The 18,891-nt window shown below is 61.0% G+C and overlaps 1 long non-coding RNA gene across 2 annotated transcripts in view; it reads left to right on the top strand.

Moving 5' to 3' along the window:
• The window catches only part of LOC128313614 (uncharacterized), a 76,998-nt gene extending 71,285 nt beyond the window's left edge, over positions 1-5,713 (top strand). Inside the window, exons 3-4 of one of the 2 annotated variants that reach the window (XR_008294560.1) lie at positions 3,258-3,373; positions 3,562-5,713. This is a non-coding gene — a long non-coding RNA (uncharacterized LOC128313614). Of the gene's footprint in view, positions 1-3,257 lie in introns of both variants that reach the window. The other variant, XR_008294559.1, reaches the window with a different exon arrangement.
• Positions 5,714-18,891: the final 13,178 nt, after the last annotated feature.

The raw sequence follows: 18,891 nt of genomic DNA, 5'->3' as shown, positions 1-18,891 counted from the left end.
CGGCGCCGGCAGGCTGGCTTGGCCCCTCATCCCTGGCCTTCTCGGCTCTCCTGGCGGTGCTGCACGGAAGACGCGCGGCAGGGCTCCCAGCTCCCAGGCCCAGACCCCGGACCCCCCCCCCCCCCCCCCCGCCCTGCTGCGCCGCCGCGCGCGCGGGTGGGCAGCCCCGTGGCTGGCGAGGGTGGGGACAGGCGCGGGGCGCATCCTGGGCGCTTGGCTCTCACCTCCCCTCACGGGGGGCTGAAGAGACCGCAGGGAAGGGGGCGCCCGAGGGGTGGCCCCGCTGGGGCTCCTTGGTTCCCTGGTGCGCTCTGGCGGGAGTTGGGACGCCCCGGCCTGTGGGTTGCCTGCACACTGCCGCCCTTCCTCGGGTCCCCCCATCTGCCCGGGACGCTCCCCCCTCCCCGCGCCCCCACCCCAGCCGGCGGTCCGGAAGGAGCTCCCCAGGCCGGGAACCACTAGGCCTTGCAGACTCTCGAAGTGAGTATGGAGGGGGGAAGGGCGCTGGTGGGGAGCCGGGCGCAGGGCCCCCAGGCCCCTCCTCTCTGCGTCCGCCCCCAGCTGCCCCAGGCGTTGGCCTCGCCTTCCCCGAGATGTCCCTGTGCCTGGTGTCCCTCACCACCCTCTGGCTCCCGTCTCTCCGGCCGCCGCGCACTCTGCGCTCCCCCTCCTCGGCTTTTCTGAGCCCGGATCGCCCTCCCCAGGAAGGGAGCGGGCCACTGCCGCGTGTGGGTGTTGCAGTAATGAAAAATCAGAGCAGTTAAATCGTAAAATTTGGATTAAGAAGCTTGAATTTAATACACACGCACCACATTTATTAAAGCATTAGAATAATTGAAATTTGCTGCTGCAGCCGTCCAATCTGTTTAAATAATTCTATGGGTGTCTTGTTGTGATAAAAGATTATCTAGAATTCTATTAAAGGCGCAGGAGCCTGCTTTGTAAATCCTATTTGGGGACTTTCAATAACTATCGATAATCTCATCTGCACAGAACCCCCGCCTCTCCGCGTTATCGGAAAGTTTGCAGCGTTCCCCGAACAGCGCCGGGAAGGCCAGACCGGCCGTGGACCCGGCACCTGCCGCTCCGCCCGGGATTAGGGCGCACCTGGGGTGCGGGGGGGCCCCCGGGCGGCCGCTGCTTAAGCCCGCCGGCTCTGGCGGACGCGCGGGGGGAGTGACCCCGAGGGCCGCGCTAGGCAGGGCCGGCGGGAGGCCTTTGTTCGCTGCCCCGGAGCCCCGGGGCTCCACACCACGCGCAGGGCGGCGGGGAGCGGGGAGCGAGCGCGGGCGCGCGGGCGCCGCCGCTAATTGCTGCTAATTTTGTTTCATTAACTTTATTTACTCTTGAACCCCTTAATTGTTTTCCATTTATTTTTAGTAATTTTAGAATGCACTAATAATCCCCCTCTGTCTGAGGACGCCTCTAACCCTCCCCTCCTCCTCCTCCTCCCCTCCCTCCCTTGCTCGCTCGCTCGCCCCCACCCCCACCCCCACCCCCAAACTCCCTCCCTTCGGCCTCCCAGGCTTCTCCGCCGCGGACCGGGCTCGGCTTGGCGCTGGTAGCGGGCAAAGAGGATCCGAGGGGTGAGCAGGAGTCTCCTGGAGGCCTGTGGACTCCCGCGGGTCCTTCTGCCGGTTTTGCGGGGAGGGTGGAGGGCCACGACAAAGGCCGGTCCCCGGGCCAGAGAGACTCTGATTTGAGCTGCTACTGCCGTAGGAGGGAGCGCCGAGGCCCTGAGAAGGGCAGGGACTTGGCTAAGGTCACGAGGCGTCCCAGAGGCCTCTCTGGGCCGGGGTGGGGTTGGCCGGGCCAGGTCCTCGCCGCCCTTGCTTCTCTGGTTCCTCTTGTGGCCTGCGAGGGTCTGCAGCGCGGCCTGAGCTCGGGGCTGGGCCGGGTGGGGACTCGGTTCACTGCTGCGCAGCCCCTTCGCTGGGGAACCGACGTCCCCGCGGCCCCCGCCCCCGGCCCCCAGGACCCAGCCCCGCGCCTTGCCGGTTATTAGACAGCTCGCGGGACTGTCTGCGGGCCGCCTCTTTCCTGCTAATTATCACCTTATGAAAAGTGTTTCATTAAGGAACTCTGCTTTTGATTAATTATCGACAGAATGCTGACCAGAAAGAAATGAAATTAATCTCTGACCCCGTCTGGGTAACACTGGAAATTCATCACATATCCTTTTAATATTGAAACACAGCGCAGAATTTTAATAGAAAATATTGTTTTTCCAAACCTCCAGTCTTTATTAATGCCCCTGGGCAGGGAATGATATTGCTGGCAATATAGCAGTCTTTGTTCATTTTAAATTTATTAAACATAATGCACTTCATTTTCAAACATTTTACTGTTTCTTTTTAATTTCACTCAGTGTAAGTACAGAATAAAACCTTTTTAAACATTTAAGATATTGAAAACCCATATATGAGTGTATAACGGGAGCGCTCCGGCCATCAAATAAATTTAAGTAGAAGCAATTGTAATTTTAAGCTCCCAAGTATTATCCCCTTCAGACATTAAGGCAGTATCCGTAACCAGCAAATGGAAGTGTGAGAAGGAGAGGCTTCAAGCCTCCCCCCCCCCCCCCACCCGCCGGAAGACCTCACCAGAGGGACTGGCCTAGCACAGCAGCCCCAGCAGACCCTCCAGGCCTAACTAACGGGTTGGCGGGGTGGGCACTTTCCCCTGCATTTCGTTGGTCCAAGCGCAATGATTCCTGGAGGCCTGAGTGCTTGCCTGAGAGGGGGCCCCCATCTACCCACTGTCCACTCCACCGAGGGCCCACCCTTCCTCCTGAAGGGACAGGGAGCTTCCCTGAACTGGGAGGTGATTGCTCCCTCTGAGAGTCACGCTGGGCCGCCCCCAACCCCAGTCAAGGCCTGCCCTGATCCCGAGCCCTGGGGTGGGGGCTCCCCTGAGATCACATCCCGCCCCTCCTTCCGGGCCACAGCTGCCGGAGGAGCTGTGCAGGGAGCACCCTTCCTTACCCCCACCCCCCAGCATAACTCCTGTACCTTCATCCCCTTTCCCGAGGAATCCAAGCTCCGAGTTTAATGAGTCGTGAAGTGTGAGAACTTCCTGAGACCCCAGCGCCCCTGATGCCAATTCCAGATGTGCGAGGTGGGAGGGGCTGAGCCTCCTGGCCAGTGAGCCACCCTGGTCGGACTGGAGCACCCTGGATCCAGGTCCCAGCCATCCGGGCCCTGAATTGGAAACAGGCACCTTCTCCACTGAGAAATTACTCTTTTTATTTCTTGTAGCGTTCCTGGTGCCCTATTTCACGGCACCAACAAACGGAATATTACTTCTAAAACACTATGAAATACCAGGTCCTGTCCTCAGTGCTATTTCGGGGGAATTAAACGTTCACTGATCGGTGAGAAGCTCCAGCGTTTCTTTTGGGGGCCGATCAGTGGGAGGAAGAGGAAGATTCTCAGGGATTGTCTTGGCGCCCCAGAGGGCCTCGTTGGTGTCGGGGTTCGCCCGCTCATACCCGGCAAGCGTGTCTTAGATGGGGTCAGACACTTTGTACTAGCCTGCTCCTGCATTCTTTATTACTTGCAGGGCTCTGAGCCTGGCCTAGGCTGTCTGTGATCTATGACTTACCTGCCAGACGTCTCTGCTGATCCCCCCACGTGTCCCCCCACCACTCCTGTTTGGTATCCTGATGTCATGGAGAAGTTCCTCTGGCCCGCTAGAAAAAAGTTCCTCCCCCGTGTTAGTAAGTGTTCCGAAGTCTTGGCCAGACCTCACAGCAGACAACTTTGTTCCCCGGTGTTTGTGGTCAAGGCTGGGAGAGGCGCCGGAAAAGAGGGCTTTTCTGGAAAAATTTCAGCCCTCAGTTTGAGTGGAGATGGCTGCCTCCTCTTGCTTCTAACCAGTGCAGCCGACCAGAACAGGCAGCTGGGGGCCAGGAGAGGGCCTTCTAGCTGCTTGGGCCTGGCCCCACCCTAGGCGGCCCCACCAGCACACCCACCCCATAGCGGCGGGAGGCTGGAGCTGCCTTCCCAGGGGCGAGGAGCTACCAGCAGTGAGGGCTGGGGGCCCAAAGTGAGTCCAGAGGGAAGTCTGTCAGGGTGTGCGTGGAGAGAGGTGAGGCCTCCCCCCACCGCATAAGTAAGAAGGAAGCTACGGGGGCGTAAGACAGGCAAATAACATCAGCGCCCACACTCCCATCACGTCCTCTCTTCTAAGACCTTTGCCCAAGGCCACTCTCCCAGTCCCTCAGAGAAGAAGGCAGGAGTGAGGACGGAAGGGCCAGCCTGGCTGTTCTGTCACTGGACCTCACCAGGGTAGGGCTGAAGAGGGTCCAGAAAAGAAAGCTAGCTTAGTGGCCTGTGAATTTCATCTCCCCCCCCCCATCTACTTAAACTGAAAACAAACAAGTGAAACAAAACACAGAGGCACCAGGGCCACGCCCCATGTGCCCCACAAACTGGGGGACCTGCCTGGCCTCTGCAGGCACCGGGTTCAACCATGGAGGAGGGTTCCCCGGGGCGGCCCACCCCTGGCATGTTTGTGGACTCGGGATCCACAACTGCCCTGCTTCTGGACCAGGAAAGCCCCTCCCCAGGGTCCCCACCCAGAGTCCTGGGCCCCGCTGTGCAAAACCCAGTCTCCTGAGTTTCCTATAAACAACTGCTCACTGGTGTTAAGACTCTCCCTCCCTCTCTCTCTCTCTCTCTCTTTCTCTCTCAAAAAAAAAAAAGCGATTTAAAGATAATTAATTGTATTAAACTATTGACTAACTACCTCACTCAATAGTAATTCATTTAGAGAATATTAAAATTGGAGGAACAATAATAAAATTGATGCCAATTCCCACGGGGAGGAAGATGGCCAGCAAATTGGATACTTTCCTTAATCTGGCGTAAATAATAACAGTCTGCTCCCCTTCTCTCTCAGGCCGATTCCCCTATCATTTATTCCAGACTCTAAAGCCGGGCTTCATAATTGATATCAGTTACTCAATGAGTGCTTTTTCATTTGTTCTTGTTATCCGTGATAATTGCGAAGTTCAGCCTCTCTCAGAGTTGAGATTCGGCGGCTCTACCGTGGAGGCCTGCCCGGTTCCTCCGGCGCCGTGCAGGGGCAAGGCTGGGAGGTGGGGGGCTCTGGCTGCCTCCTCCCCGGCTGGGTTTTACTCCTTGCGGCCAGCGGCACACTAGCCCGATCCTGGGGCCGAGCCGCAGGGACCCGACCGTGGGCGCAGAAAGTGCGCGGGGCCTTCGCTGGGGCCGTGACCGTCCATCCAGAGCCCCGCCATCCCCGACAGGGCACGTTTGGTGGCAAACCCAGGGTCCAGAGCTGCTCCAACAATCCGTATTTGTTTGAAAACCGGTGGGTGAAAGCGATGAATCCCAAACGACATCTGGGGACAAAATGCCACAGAGCCTGGAGGAAATTTTGGGAGATAGGGAAAGGGAGGGACACTTGACGGGGGCAGCTGGGCCAGGGGTCGGGCGCGGCGGGCCGGAAGGACACGTCCTGGCTGCCTGCTGCCCGCGCGCTGCCTCCCACGCCGCCCCGGGCGCAGGATGGTCGCAGACTGGCCGGCCGGAGCCCTGGCAGCTAGTCGGGTCCTCGAGATGACTATTTCGTTACTTATTCACTTATTTATTCATTTATAAAGTGTTTACTTAGCTCGGTGCAGATGTAACATCTCATTTACAGCGTGGCCTCGGGGCATAGAAACAATTGGCAACAAAAGCGTAACTCCGGAGAATTAGACACGCGCGCGCGCGCGAGCGCGCACACACACACACACGCACACACACGCACACACCCCCAGAGCTGGGGGGGGGGGGAGGGAGGGCGGACAGCGCGCGACCGAGCCAGGAGAGGGACGGAACCGGGAGGGCAGTGGGACCCCTGGCAGCGACCCCGCAGGAATTGGGTGGGGGCCGCGCGGGTGCGCACCTTAGGGGGCTCGGGCCGCCGTCCCTGGGGCGCCCTTGGAACGGGTCCGGGCCCGCCCGGGACCCCGAGGCGGCGGTGGCCAGGGCGGCCCCACGGAGGGCGCGCACCCCTGCTTCGCGGGCCCGGGAGGGGCGGCTCAGGCCGGGCCCCTCCCGGCCGGCTCCCGGGAGGGAGCCCCGTTCCCGTCCCCCGCGGAGGGCGCGCGGGCCTCGCAGAGGACCGCCCCCTCCCCTGCCCGCGTCGCGGCCGCCTGAGCCCCTGCCGCAGGTCCTCCCGGCCGCGTGACCACAGCCGCACAGCGGGGAAACTGAGGCCCCGCGGCGCCGTGGTGGGCGGAGGCCGAGAGGGGCCTGGGCGCTCGGGAAGGTGCCCGGGGCTGGGACACGAGGGGCAGAGGGGGCAGTGGGGGCGCATGGGCCGGACCCCGGGCTCTCCCCTCCCCTGCACCGCGTCCGGGGTTTCCGCAGTGGGTGTCAGGCGGCCGCGCACAGAAAGGGCTGCAGGGGGTCCCCGCCCCCCGCGGGCGCCGGGGCGCGGACGGGAGGCAGCTGGGACTGTTTAACTGGGAGCCGGTTGCTTGGCAACCCGCGGCGGCTCATTACCGCGGCCACAGTGATTAACCAAAAAAGAAAAAAAAAAAAAAAAGAAGAAGAAGAAGAAGAAGAAAGGGAAAGAGGAAAAGAAAAAAAGTAAGGAAGGAAAAACAGGGGGAAAGCGGGAAGATGAAAGTAAAGCGGATGATTTAATTAGCTAATTGATAATCAACTTCTTAATTATTCACTGAATGTAGAAAGTGTGGCCACAACTCTGCCCTCGTCAAGCGTGTTGATGCCCTGGCGGGATTCCTAGAGGTGCCCTCCTCCCCCTCCCCTGCAGCTCCAGCGCTCCGTCCCCCGGGAGAGGGCGACTGAGAGTGTTAGAATATTCTGTGACAGCCAGCCGCATCCCGTCCGCCAGCCAGCCAGCAGTCCGGTCCGATCGATCCGCGGGCTCTTCCAGGGGCGCCGGGCGGGGCGGGGGCGGGATGCGCTTCCTTCCCACCCCTTCTTTTTGCCTCACCCCCTGCCTCGACGTGTGTGTGCTCAGGCCGCATTCGAGGTGCGGGGCTGTAGGGACAGGCTGGCCCTGGCCTTCTCGAGCCCGGTGACTCGCGCCGGGGCAGGCGGTACGCGGGCACCTGCGGGCCGGCGCTGGGTCCAGCCGGTCGGGGACTTGGCTGGCAGCCTGGCTAGCACGTGCCAAAGAGCCTGTGGGCTAAGTGCTCCCGCTGTCGGGTTTGAGGACAGGAAGGTGAGGCCTACTCACACAGCAATTTTAGGCACAGCCAAGAGTTCAGGGAGAGCGAGCCAAGGGAGGTGGCCAGGAGGTGTAGTCCGAGGCAGGTCCCCCCGCCCACAGGGCCGGGAGGTCAGACACGGCAGGATGGGAGCTGGGAGGGTCACTGTCTCCCCTGAGTCTCAAAGGCTGTCTGAAGGGCCTGTAGAGGCTGCTGGGAGTGTCCCCTGGCTCCCTTCCACACGGGCGCCCTTCTCCCTAGCTGCGGGGACCCACAGCTGAGGCTCTCCCCGGCCTGAAGGGGCCCGTAGCCACATCTGAGGACTCCTTCGCTGTGGATACAAAGGCCAGCCGTGGACCTCCGCTTGGGACGGCTCGGAAGGACCCCGCCGTAGAGCCCCCACGGGGTGCAGTGAGCTTCTCCCTCTGTCCGGGCCCCCCGCCCCTGCCTTCCTCCCTGGAAGCCTCTAACGCAGCACACAGATTCCTCTCAGATCCCCTGATCTCCTGCAGCCACTGCCCAGGCCCAGGGGACCTGGGAGTGGAGAAGCGTGGGGCACACAGGGGTGCTCTCACTGGTCTTGGGAGCTGGACACTGAGAGCTGGGGCCCCCCATCTTTTCCCTTCCCCCTCCTTCCCTGGCCCTCCTCTTTCCTCCTGCTCAGATTCTAGCCCCTTCTGCTCCCGCCTCACCTCCTGTGAGGCCCTGACCCTCAGCCAAGCCCTCTCTGACCCGTGAGAAGCCCAAAGCAGCCGCTTGACGGGGGCTGGGGAGGAAGGGGAAGGCGGCACCCACCGCAGGGGACGCTGCTCTGGACCTTGCCCTGTGTCCACTGGGTGCCAGGGGTGGGTGATAGCACAGGGGCCACTGCTGGAGTTGGGGAGCACCAGCCGGGGCCTCGGGCGCCACGCCACCGTCACTGAGATCCACAGATGCTGGCGGGGTTGAGGCCAGGCCTGAGGTAGGAGGGAGGACAAGGCCACCTGCTCTGCCTCCGGCATGCCCTGCTTGGTCCGTCAGAGCAGAGGGTCGAGAGGAAACATCGAAAAGAGGACTGAGTCTAACGGTTCATTATGAGCCCTTGCAGGTTTGCTAGAGGGAGTGGGCACAAATTCCTGAACTAGAACTTGGTGGTGGGGGGCGAGGGAGGGCAGGGCAGACCCCCAACACTGGGGTCTCTCTTTGAGCCTTGGCCTGGATCAAGGGCCCTCAGCTTGCTGTCCTCACTTGAGTCGCACGAAGTGTGTGCCAGATGAGGCATGTCCCAGGGGCTCTGGGACAGCATGGCAGTCTCTGTGGGGGGAGGGGCTGGACTGGTTTTGCCTGTTTCTGCAAGTCAGTGTCACAGCCACCCAAAGCCTTTCATCTTTATAGCTGTGAGTCTGAGTTCTCTGTCTGGCCGTCCAGCCTTGCAGTCGCTGTCCCTTCGTGGATCCAGAATCTCGGGGGTAAATCCCTCCAACTTGGATCCATCCATCCCACCCCGCCCCCCAAGCTCGCGTGTTTCCAGCGACGTGCCTGGGGGCCCACACCCTAACCATCTTCAGGATGATGGGGAGGTCTTTGGGGCCCCAGGACCCTGTGAGAACTGTCATACGTGGGTGTTACAACGTACCCGGGATTTGTTTTAATCAGGAACGATGAGGCAGGCAGACACAGAAAGGTCCCTCAGGAAGGAAGACAGTTAACACGAACATTCCTAGAACCAGGAGACATGGCCCCCCACTGTTGGCCAGGTGAGGAAGCACCAGGAGGCAGAGGGAGTTGGGGGCGGGGATAGAGGGGGGAGAGGCACGGCCCAGGGCTTTTATTGTGTCCCAGGGAAGGGACGGTGGCGTGAGATCGGTACATTCGAGCAAGTGTAGGACTGGCCAGTTTGAATAACTTTGGCAGGCTGGGGCCTTTGGGTGTCCCTATTCGTTTGGCCCCGGCGACTGGGGGGGGGGGGCGGGGAATAGTACCTCCTGGAGCCTCGGTTCCAGTGAGGGCTCCCGATGCTTGGTTTGCATTTGAAAGGCGTGTTCCTGGGGCAAGGAATTTACTATCTGGGACGAGCAGTCTGTCCCCAGTCAGTAAGGCTGAGGATGCCCCAGCACCTGGAGGACAGAAAGTCGGCGGCAGCAGGCTGGCTCAGTCTGCGGAGCATGCGACTCTTGATCTCCGGGTCATGAGTTTGAGTCCCACGTTGGGTGCAGAGATCACTTAAGATAAATGCATAAATAATTTTTAAAAAATTTTAAAGGAGTACAGAAAGGAAACATGGTCAATATACCTGCTCTCTTCTCCCCACCCACACCCCGCCTTTGGTGGGGGGAGGGAGGCCCGAAGGTTCAAACCCATTACTAACCCCTGGGCCAAATACAGGGATTGAGGGGAGTCATGGCCCAGGACCAAGGGGGAGGGGCCGGGGCTGGAGAGCAGAGTTTATGTGGGTCCACTGTGGGAGGTGCACCTGGGCCCCCAGAGGGCACGGCTCCTGTGCAGACCCGTCGAAAAGCAAGGTGCCCCCAGCCCCCTGCCTGCTCCTGGTGGGGCTGGGGGCCCAAAGAGGGGCCCTGAGCTTTATCAAAGCATTCGGACTCGACCTATCTCGTGTGGGCTTCACCCTGGCTCAGCAGGCTGCTGAGGGCCAGAGTGGACAGCGGCAGCTCAGAATCAGGGCAGGGGGCCTTGGGACTGTCACTGGGCTGTGTGGCAGCTGCCCATGCAACAGTCTGGGCAAACAGCCTGGCAAGGCGGGAGTGGGGCTGTGGGCGAGAGCGTGAGGCGGCCGGCTCACCCTTCGTTACTGGGGGCCCTCTCCCCTCGTCTGCAGGGAGCGCCCTCGGCTCCCCACCAGTCCCCTGGGCGTCCCTGTCCTGTTTCCCCGACCTGCCCTGAGGGCTGAGTAGCAGCCACAGAAGGTGGGAGGATGGTCAGGTTGATTTCCCGCCACCTGATTTTGACTCCCTCCAAGCTGGTTTCCGGGGCGCTTCTCTCCTAAGGCTGAGAGGGGGCTGAGCAGGGGCCTGGCAGGGTCTCTGCAGCATGGGAAGGCCCTGAGGCCTGAGCCCCTTGGGTATATCCACCTCTCTGATTCCTCCCAGGTGGTGGGGAGGACTCGGGGGGTGGCATATGCTGTGTCCCTGATGTCACAATTCACACCCTAAAGCCCCAGCCCCCAGCACCTCGGCAGGTGACTCTGTCTGGAGCCTGGGTCTGTAAAGAGGGGATTACAGTAAAATGAAGTCACCAAAGTGGGCGACGAGGAGATGAGGGGAGAGGACGGTCTCTTCTAGGTGCCAAGAAGAGACCAGCCCTGCCCCACCTTCACCTCTGACTTCTGGTCTCTGGAACAGAGAGGTGACAGATGTCTGGGGTACGCCCCCCTGTCTGGGATATCTGTCCCAGCAGCCCTAGCTGGTGAGCACACCTCGTGTCCCGGGGAGGGCACAGGCCTGACGAGAAGGAGATGCCCCTGGCTGGACTGCACTCAGACTCACCTGGGCCCTGGGGTGACTTTGGGGGGCGGGCGCTCTGACACCAACAGGCCTCAGTGTCCTCGCTGTGGAAGTTGCTCCAAGGGTTGGGAACAGATCTGGTTCCCCCGGGACGTTAAGCCCAGGAACAGCACTTAACCTTCCCCCAGACCAAGCAGTCCAGGACAGAGGAGGGGACCCTCGTGTCCCTGTCCCCCTGCCCAGCTCCCTGGGGGAGGAGGCCAGTAGTTCCGGCCTCCTGTGTCCCAGGTCTTTGGACCGAGGCTTCGGGAGGCCGACAGATGTTTCTACGGGGTGGGGGCATGCTTCTGTCTCCGGAGCCTTCCTTACCGGCAGAGAGGGGAAGGCTGGCCTTGGCCGTGGTGGTTTCTGTGGAGGGAGCTGGCATGTGGGGTGGAGGGCTGTTCCCAGCTTTTAGCTGCAGATTTATGTAAATATGGATTATGGAATTTGGCCCCATTCTCCCTTCCCTTCCCTCCTCCCCTCCCCCAGAGCAGACTGGGCATTAGTGCCCGTTGGTGGGTGGATTTCTGCAGCCTGTCAATGGGCAGCCGTTAATTCTCAGGCAAATGTCTACTTATCTCACCGTGTGGTAGGCTTAGGCATTTGCAAAGGACCGCCTCGCTCAGCCTGGAAGGGGGTGGAAGGGAAGGGAGGGGTGCAGCTGGCCACAAGAAAGGGGAACTTTCCTGACCCTTGCTTCAGGGTGACAGTCACACAGCCACCAGGGGCATGGGTAGAAGGGGTACCCAGCAGCCAGACCCATCTGCTTCTGGCTTTGTGAGTCTGGGCGGGGGTGGGGGCGGATTCCTTCCTTCCTTCCTTCCTTCCTTCCTTCCTTCCTTCCTTCCTTCCTTCCTTCCTTCATTCTGTCCTTCCTTCCTTCCTTCCTGCCTTCTGTCCTTCGTTCTGTCCTTCCTTCCTTCCTTCCTTCCTTCCTTCCTTCCTTCCTTCCTTCCTTCCTTCATTCTGTCCTTCCTTCCTTCCTTCCTGCCTTCTGTCCTTCGTTCTGTCCTTCCTTCCTTCTTTCCTTCCTTCTGTCTTTCCTTCCTTCCTCCCTTCCCTCCTTGCTTCCTTCCTCCCACCCACCCCCTCTCTTCCTTTCTTAAGTAAACTCTACCCCCAATGTGGGGCTTGAACTCATGACCCAGAGACCAAGAGTAGCATGCTCCCTCAACTGAGGTCTGAGGAAACAAGGACAGTCACTTGCTCCGCAGGGCAGCTTGGGGACAAGGCTAGTTAGTCTGTCACCTGAAACCTGAGGGCACGATTCTGTCCTCTATCACCTCTGGTTTAGAAAGACACAGGAGATAGGCATGCGCTCAGCTAAAGCTGAAGCCATGAGTCTGGTCAGGCACGTCGAGCCAAGCCTCCTGCGCGCTCCGGGGCCAGCAAGCGGGGCGCTGGCCCTGCTGGGGGACAGGCTCTGGTTCCCGTGAGAGCTCCCCAAAAGACGCCCTGGGGTGGGAGCGGACCCCAGAGGCTTCCTCAGGCCTGCGCAGAAGAGCACGGTTGTCGCTCAGAGGAGGTTTGGCTTGCCGTGTGAGCGATACCGAGTCGGGCCGAGTCGGGCTGAGGCTCCGGCTTTGGAAGTCGGCCCTGCACACGGGTCCTGCGTGCTCTGGCCATGCGGGCTCACCTGGCTTGCTCAGCATGTGTGGGCCTCAAGCTCCCGGTCTGCCACCCAGGAGCGCTGAAGTCTCCCAAGGGCAGGTGACCACTGTCCCCCATCGACTCCCTTCTCCCTCTGGTTTCAGAGCCACAAGAACCACGAAATTAGTTCTAACAAAATTACCCCTTCACTTCACTGCTAATCCCCTAACTCCCTTAATTAAGTCAATGGTAGCCTAAATTGTTCTAAACATCTTTGGGGGGATTAGATATTTTAATCATCATTATCCAATGAATATTTGATTCTATAGTCATCGTATAATCAAGAGTAAAAATTATAATCCGAAAAAAGGCATTTCATAACACTTTAAAGGCCGGGGTATTTGATAAAGAGCGCTGGGGGATTAGGTGCCGTGCTGAGCTGGGAGGAGTGGTCGCTCTGTTCTGGGAAAGAAGACTGATCTAAGGAACAAGGAAGCCAGGCGCCGTGTGTCCTCCTCGTCATTCCCTGCCCCTCAAGCAACAAGGTGTCTTATTGGGACAGCTGTTTTGGAAGTGATTTTTATAAACATCACTAGGTTTGCGGTTTCCACGGAGTTCTGTGGGAGCCCCTGAGTTGGCTGGTGAGATTCAGAGCTTGTGAGGCCTTCCGGCCTGTGTGCGAAGATGTGATCCCAGCTTCCGCCTCGAGGCCGAGACTGTCCGCCTTGGCCCACCCCGCGCCCTGCAGCTCTCCGTGAACCTGGTGGTGGAGGGACAGAAGAGTGAGGAGTCCACACCCAGCCCCCGCCACCAGCCTGCTGTGTGACCTAAGGCAACTAGCTGAACTTCTCTGTGCCTGGGTTTCCGTATCGGTTAAGTGGAGATCATATAAGGTCCAGTGGGCTTGTGGGGAGCTCTGAGTGAGGTAACGCCGGGAGGTGCTTAGACAGCACCTGGCCCGTGGTTAGACTCTGTACGTAGGAGCTGTCACAAATAGCTCAAAGGGGGCGCGGGAGCCAGTCTGCCAGATAATCCAGAAGCCACACAGGTGCAACTTCCCAGGACATCCTGCAGAGCCTTCCCTGTCAGTCTGCCTTCCTGAGGGTCACAGGATCCCATGAGGGACTCTGCAGGAGGCCTTCCAGGGCCGCCAAGTCCAGCCTTCTCGGTTTAAAGAAAGGGAAACTGAGGCCAGAGAGGAATGGGGAGTGAGAGGGCCCAAGACCGGCTGTTCTCTTTCGCTGCGCCCCACTCCCTGCCCCCAGGAAGTTTGGTTCCCACCCCAGGGGCTGTTCTCCACGTGACATTTTGGGTGATATCGTTGGGGATGGGTAGGAAGGGGGAGGACCCCGGAGCTTGCCGCCTGCTCCAGGAATGCAGGCCATCCAGCTGGCCGCCCCGGGACCCCCGGGGAAGGGGGGCGGGGCAGGCACGACCTCCGACCTCTGGGTAGCTGGCGGTGCTCCGTCCCAGGGCCTGCATGGGGGTGGAGGGGGGTGGGGGGGCGAGGCAGGCACGACCTCTCCGGGTGGCTGCCGTGATCTGTCGAGGTGGCTCACGGAGAGAAACCGTGGCCCCTCCCCCCCGGTCCTTCTAGCATTTGCTGTTCTTCCTGTCAGTGGACTAGGCAGTCTGCGTGCGTCATAGGACATCTGGGAGGTGCAAACGCGAGCATCACGGAGAAAGAAAACCACCTTTAACTTTCTGATGTAGTACAAAAGTCCGCGGGTGGCTTGCTGGTCACCACGTAATGACGGCCCCTTTACACACTGTCCCCGGAGCCCCTTCTCCACCCTCCACAGCATCTGGCCACGTGGAGTCACGAGGCTCATGCTGCATTTGCTTGCTGCCTTGAGTGCTCTCGCTCCTCGCCCTGCCTTTCCTGGCAAACTCCTACTCATCCTCAAAGGCCCCCCTCAAATACCCTCTCCTCTGGGAGGCCCTTCTGGATTGCCTCCAGCAGGACCCCTGACTTCCTTGTCAGTTCTTGTCTCTACCAGAGTACCCGGCCTGGCATGTGGTCGGCGTCCCTCAGGGGAGGCCGCTGCTGCCCCCACCGTATGGATGAGGACACAGAGGTCCAGGGAGGGGCAGTGCTGGCCTTGTGCCTCGCTGGTCTGAGACACGGGCCTCCTGCTGCCCCAGGGTAGACACTTCCCCCCGTGTCTCGAGTTGTGAGACAGGCCTCCTTGGGCCACTGCTCAGGATGACCGCCTCCCGCTGGGCCGGGTCCCCTGCCTTCTGCCTGAACCCCATCCCTGGGCACCTGCTTCTCAGGCTATTCCCAGAGCCTTACAGGACATGGTGGGGGGGGGGGGGCTCTGCCCCCACCCACCGTGCCTCCCGTGGCCTCTGTGCCGGGCCAGTAGCTGATGAGACCATGCTGTGAGTCCCCCTCTATTGACGTCTGCTGAAATCATTTGAGACAAAGTTACTGCACAGACATTAGAGCCACTTTTCAGAGCGAAACATCTGTCATTTAGCACTATGACGCTACGGGGACGGCACTTTAGAACAATCTTGTTGCACTTAATTTATTTTCTTTCGAATACTACCGAGAAGGGTGAGTTCCTAGGTGCTCTGTATGGACAAATTTGACTCTTGTTGGGTGAGGATGCCCCTGCCCCCGCCAGGGGACACGCCCACCCTCCGGAGGAGACCTGCCCAGGGGCTCACATCAGCCAATTGATTTATCCCTTTTCAAACCTGCCAGGAGCCCTCCATGGGAACCACCTTCCCTCCCTCCCTCCCTCCCTCCCCAGCCCCTGCCCCCCCCCCCCCCCAGCACGCTGGGCTGAGCTGGAATCTTCCCATGGGTCCAGACACCTCCCGGCCTCCCCCCACCCCCAGGGAAGAGAGGGCTTGTCCGTCCCCCAGCCCGGCTCTGTTCACCCACATTCTCATCCCTTCCCTCCCCCAGCACCAGGGCCAGAGACCCCAAGCTGGTCCTCTTGGACCACACGTCCCTCCTCCAGGACAGGAAGCTGCAAACTGAACTCTCCTTCCCCGGGTGTTTCTCCCCCGCCCAAGGCCAGCAGTGAATCCCACCCTCAGGGGCCCCCTTTCCTTCCTCCTGTCCTGCCCCTGCTGTACTCCTGGGAGTCGACAGAGGAGGAAGCAGAGACTCAGAGGGGGTCAGACACTTGCTGGGGGGACGCAGTGGGGCAGGGGCAGAGCAGGGTTTTGGAGATGCCTTCCCCCGCTCTGCTTTCCCGGGAAGGGCTGACAGCAGGGAACAGAGGCTGGAATCGGCCATGTGAGGGCAGATTGGGGCTGGACGGGGCTGTGGGGCAGGGCAGTCCTTGAGCCAGACATCGGGCCCGAAGCAGCCCCTCACCATCATCTGTCTTGGCTCTAACGTGGGGTGATTATGCCCATCTGAAATAACCAGCCCCTGCCCTCCTGGCCACCGAGGGCAGCCTGCCAGCCCTGGGGACCCTTGTGGCAGAGAGAGAGAGAGAGAAAGACCAACCTTCCCCACCTGCCCCCGCCCTGTCCCACTGCCCCTGCCTCACAGGCAGGCTGCTTGGGCCCAGCCCGTGTGCCTGCGCCCCCGAGGACCATTTCTGGGGTGTCCTCCCCTTCCTCCCCCTGGCTCTGGTAGGGCTGAGACCACATGGGAATCTTCTGATAAATGTGCCTCACTTTAGGGGTGAGGACCTTGAGGCACGGGGCGTCTGGGGCAAGCTGCAGGCAGCTCCCTTCGGCTTGTGCGAGCTGTGTCACCTCCAGTAACCTCACGCAGCTGGCCTGAAACTGACCACAGTAGGGATATTTACGCCACAGAAGTTGACAAACGCTGCAAGTCAGGGCTCGTTGTTCAACACCACCCATCAGGGTGACCCCCGGTAGATGCACCGCTGGTAACTCCCGGCACCGAGCCCCTGCCCGTCCCTTCACGGCGCTCAGCGCCCCGGGCTCCCGCAGTCTCCAGGGCGAGTCTGTGAGGTCGACGCTGGCCCTCCCCCATCTCACAGATGATCGCGGAGGCTCCTGGGGTGTGGGGTGTGCTCCACGTGGCGAGTGTCAGACCTGAGGGCAGCCATGTCCCCGGCTCTCGCCTCTCCCGCTCACGTGACCCAGTGCGGGCAGCATCGACACCCCAGACTGCAGACTGGACATAGGCTCGAAGCAGCCCCAGGACTCACCTAAGACCGGAGACCGTGGGTCCTGGGGCAGCGGTGGCTGGGGTGGCGACCGAGAGCCCTTAGGGCAGTCTTGTCACAGGGGGTGGGTGCTAGAGGTGTTTGGGGGCATGGACATAGCAACTCCAGAGCACGGGATGGCCCAGGCTGGGGCAAGGACATAGGGACTCAGGAGCTCGGGATGGCCCAGGCTGGGGCAAGGAAACTTCTTTATCCCCATCCTTTCTGTCCTCCATGCCCTTCGTCACCACCTTCTCATGTGACCTAACCTGCCCTGAGCCTCAGTTTCCCCATCCTGTGTCTCCTCTGGGAACTCCCCCCATGGTACAAAGCCCTCCCACCCCAACTCCTGGGGCTTTTGGACACAGAACTGCGCTGGGCCAGCCAGGGAACATTCCTGTGGCCCAGGCACCATGTGCCACCAGGCCTGGGCCTGCCGGAGGGCAAGGCAGTGCCCTGCGCAGGAGATGAAGCCCCAGAAGCTGGAGACGGCGGTGTGGGGTGAAGCGCAGAGCGGGGCCGGCAAGGGGAGCTGTGCCTGCCGCACAAGTGTGTCCTCCGGAAGCCTTCTGGGCCCACGTGGGCCCACCCTAGTGCACCCACAGCCCCCTCTGCAGGCTCTGTCCCGGCCTCTCTCTTCTAGGAGCCCCTCCTGGGCAGGCAGGAGGTGGGGCAGGCCGGGTCACGTCCCGGCCCCATCCGCCCGGTGCTCAGTAAACGTTTGTTGCTTCAAACCAGAAGGGAGTCCTCAGGTGTGCAGCGGAGGAGGGGGGAGCCCTCAGGCAGGCCCCCCAGGTCCAGCCCAGAAGGCTGGACAATCGCCAGGATTGTCCCGGGCTAGGGTACCAGCCCGACCCCGAGCCCTGGGTGACTTCCGAGTGGGGCAGGGGCTCCGGGTCCTCCCTGCCCCCTGCCTGCTGGCTCTTTAGTCCCAGCCCACCCGCAGACAGGTGGGTGACGGATGTGGGGCACGCAGGGGCCACATGGGCAAGTCCTTTTTCCTCGCGGCCACTTAGGTTTGATTGGAAGGCCGATTTCAGTCTGGCTGAGCCCGCCCAGGGCCCGGGCGCCTCCCGAGCATCATCTCCCGTCAAACGGCATGAATAATTTAGTCTCTAATTAAAAGTGAGGTCAAGCCATGAAAAATGGCTGGATGTCCGGTGGCACCACGATGCATTAAATTACTGGTGGGTCTGAGGCCGGCGAACAGGAGGCGTCGGTGTCCACACCGAAGCTCCCGGGCCTCGGCTCGCTGTGGAGGCAGCAGGGTCCACCCTGGGGAGAGGGTGAGGTGGCCGCGCAGACCCAGAGGACCCCCCACCGTTGTCCCCCGAGGGGCTCCCTACCCTCCAGCCACCATCACCTTCCCCCCCCCCCCCCCGCCCCCGTCCCTGCCCCACATTCCCCCACACCACCTCCCTCCTGCTCTGGGTCTGTGCATGTTCTTTCTGGAACATTCTTCCCCCACATATCTGCTCGGCTTGTTTCCTTGCTTTATTCAGGTCTGTGCCCCGATGTCATCCTGGCTGTCCCCGTGGCCCCACTGGCCCATTCCCCGCCTGGCCTTCTGGGCAGCGTTTCCACTCCTGGGCATTTGAGTTTACACTGAGTTGTCTCTCTCCAACTGGAGTATCAGAGTGGGGCCTCAGCTTGGGTCCCCGCGTGTCCCCAGCACCAAGGACAGCACCCAGCAGCACACTGGGTGCAGTGGAGGCTGAGCACCAGAAGGGAGTCTCCTCAGCCCAGAGCCGCCTGGGGGCCGGGACAGGTGGGGGTCAGGAGCTGAGCTGCTGGCTTGCTCGCGGGCCTCTGCATTCGTGCCCTCTCTTCTCTTGATCGGCAGACACCCAGAAGACAGGCCCTGTGGCCCCTCACCCTGAAAGTCTTGTCTGATGCCGTGCACCGTCCCTTCTGTTCTGGGACAGCTGGAGGTGTCCTTTGCTGCCTAGCCTCAGACTGGCACCTGCTGTGACGGCTTCAGGAGTGCCCTGCTCTTTGCCCCATAGACGCCCACGTTCCTGATGGGCCAAGGCTGAGGATGGCTTAGCAGCCCTGCTCGGGAGACAGCCAACTGGGGGCCGGGGCAGAGAGGCAGGCGCTGGGGGAGGGGGTGGATCCCAACACCCCTTCCTGCCTGGGGAGGACAGGACCCTAGCAGTAGGTCCCCACCAGGTGCTGCCTGGACCGGAGTCCCACAGGGAAGCAGGCCTGGGTCTGGACACAGGAGAGGCTGTGTCTCCATGTCCCTACCAGACACTGGCCCGGGGGCGGGGCACCCCTCAGCAGCACTGGGGGTCCTCACAGAGGGGAGACTTGAGTTACGAAGCACTCGCCGGGCCCTGTGGGGTGGCGCCAGAATCATTCCGATTTCCAGGGGGGAACACTGAGCTCAGCTCAGCTCAGGGCGGCGGACTCTCTTGCCCAAGACCCCCGGTTGGTCAGCAGCCAGGAGCTGCCCACACCATGGCACGGGGAAGCTGCA

This window comes from Acinonyx jubatus, chromosome E3, assembly GCF_027475565.1.
Source record: "Acinonyx jubatus isolate Ajub_Pintada_27869175 chromosome E3, VMU_Ajub_asm_v1.0, whole genome shotgun sequence".
Classification (NCBI taxonomy): domain Eukaryota; kingdom Metazoa; phylum Chordata; class Mammalia; order Carnivora; family Felidae; genus Acinonyx; species Acinonyx jubatus.
Note: the sequence above shows the minus strand (reverse complement) of the source record. Positions and strands in the feature narration are given on the sequence as shown.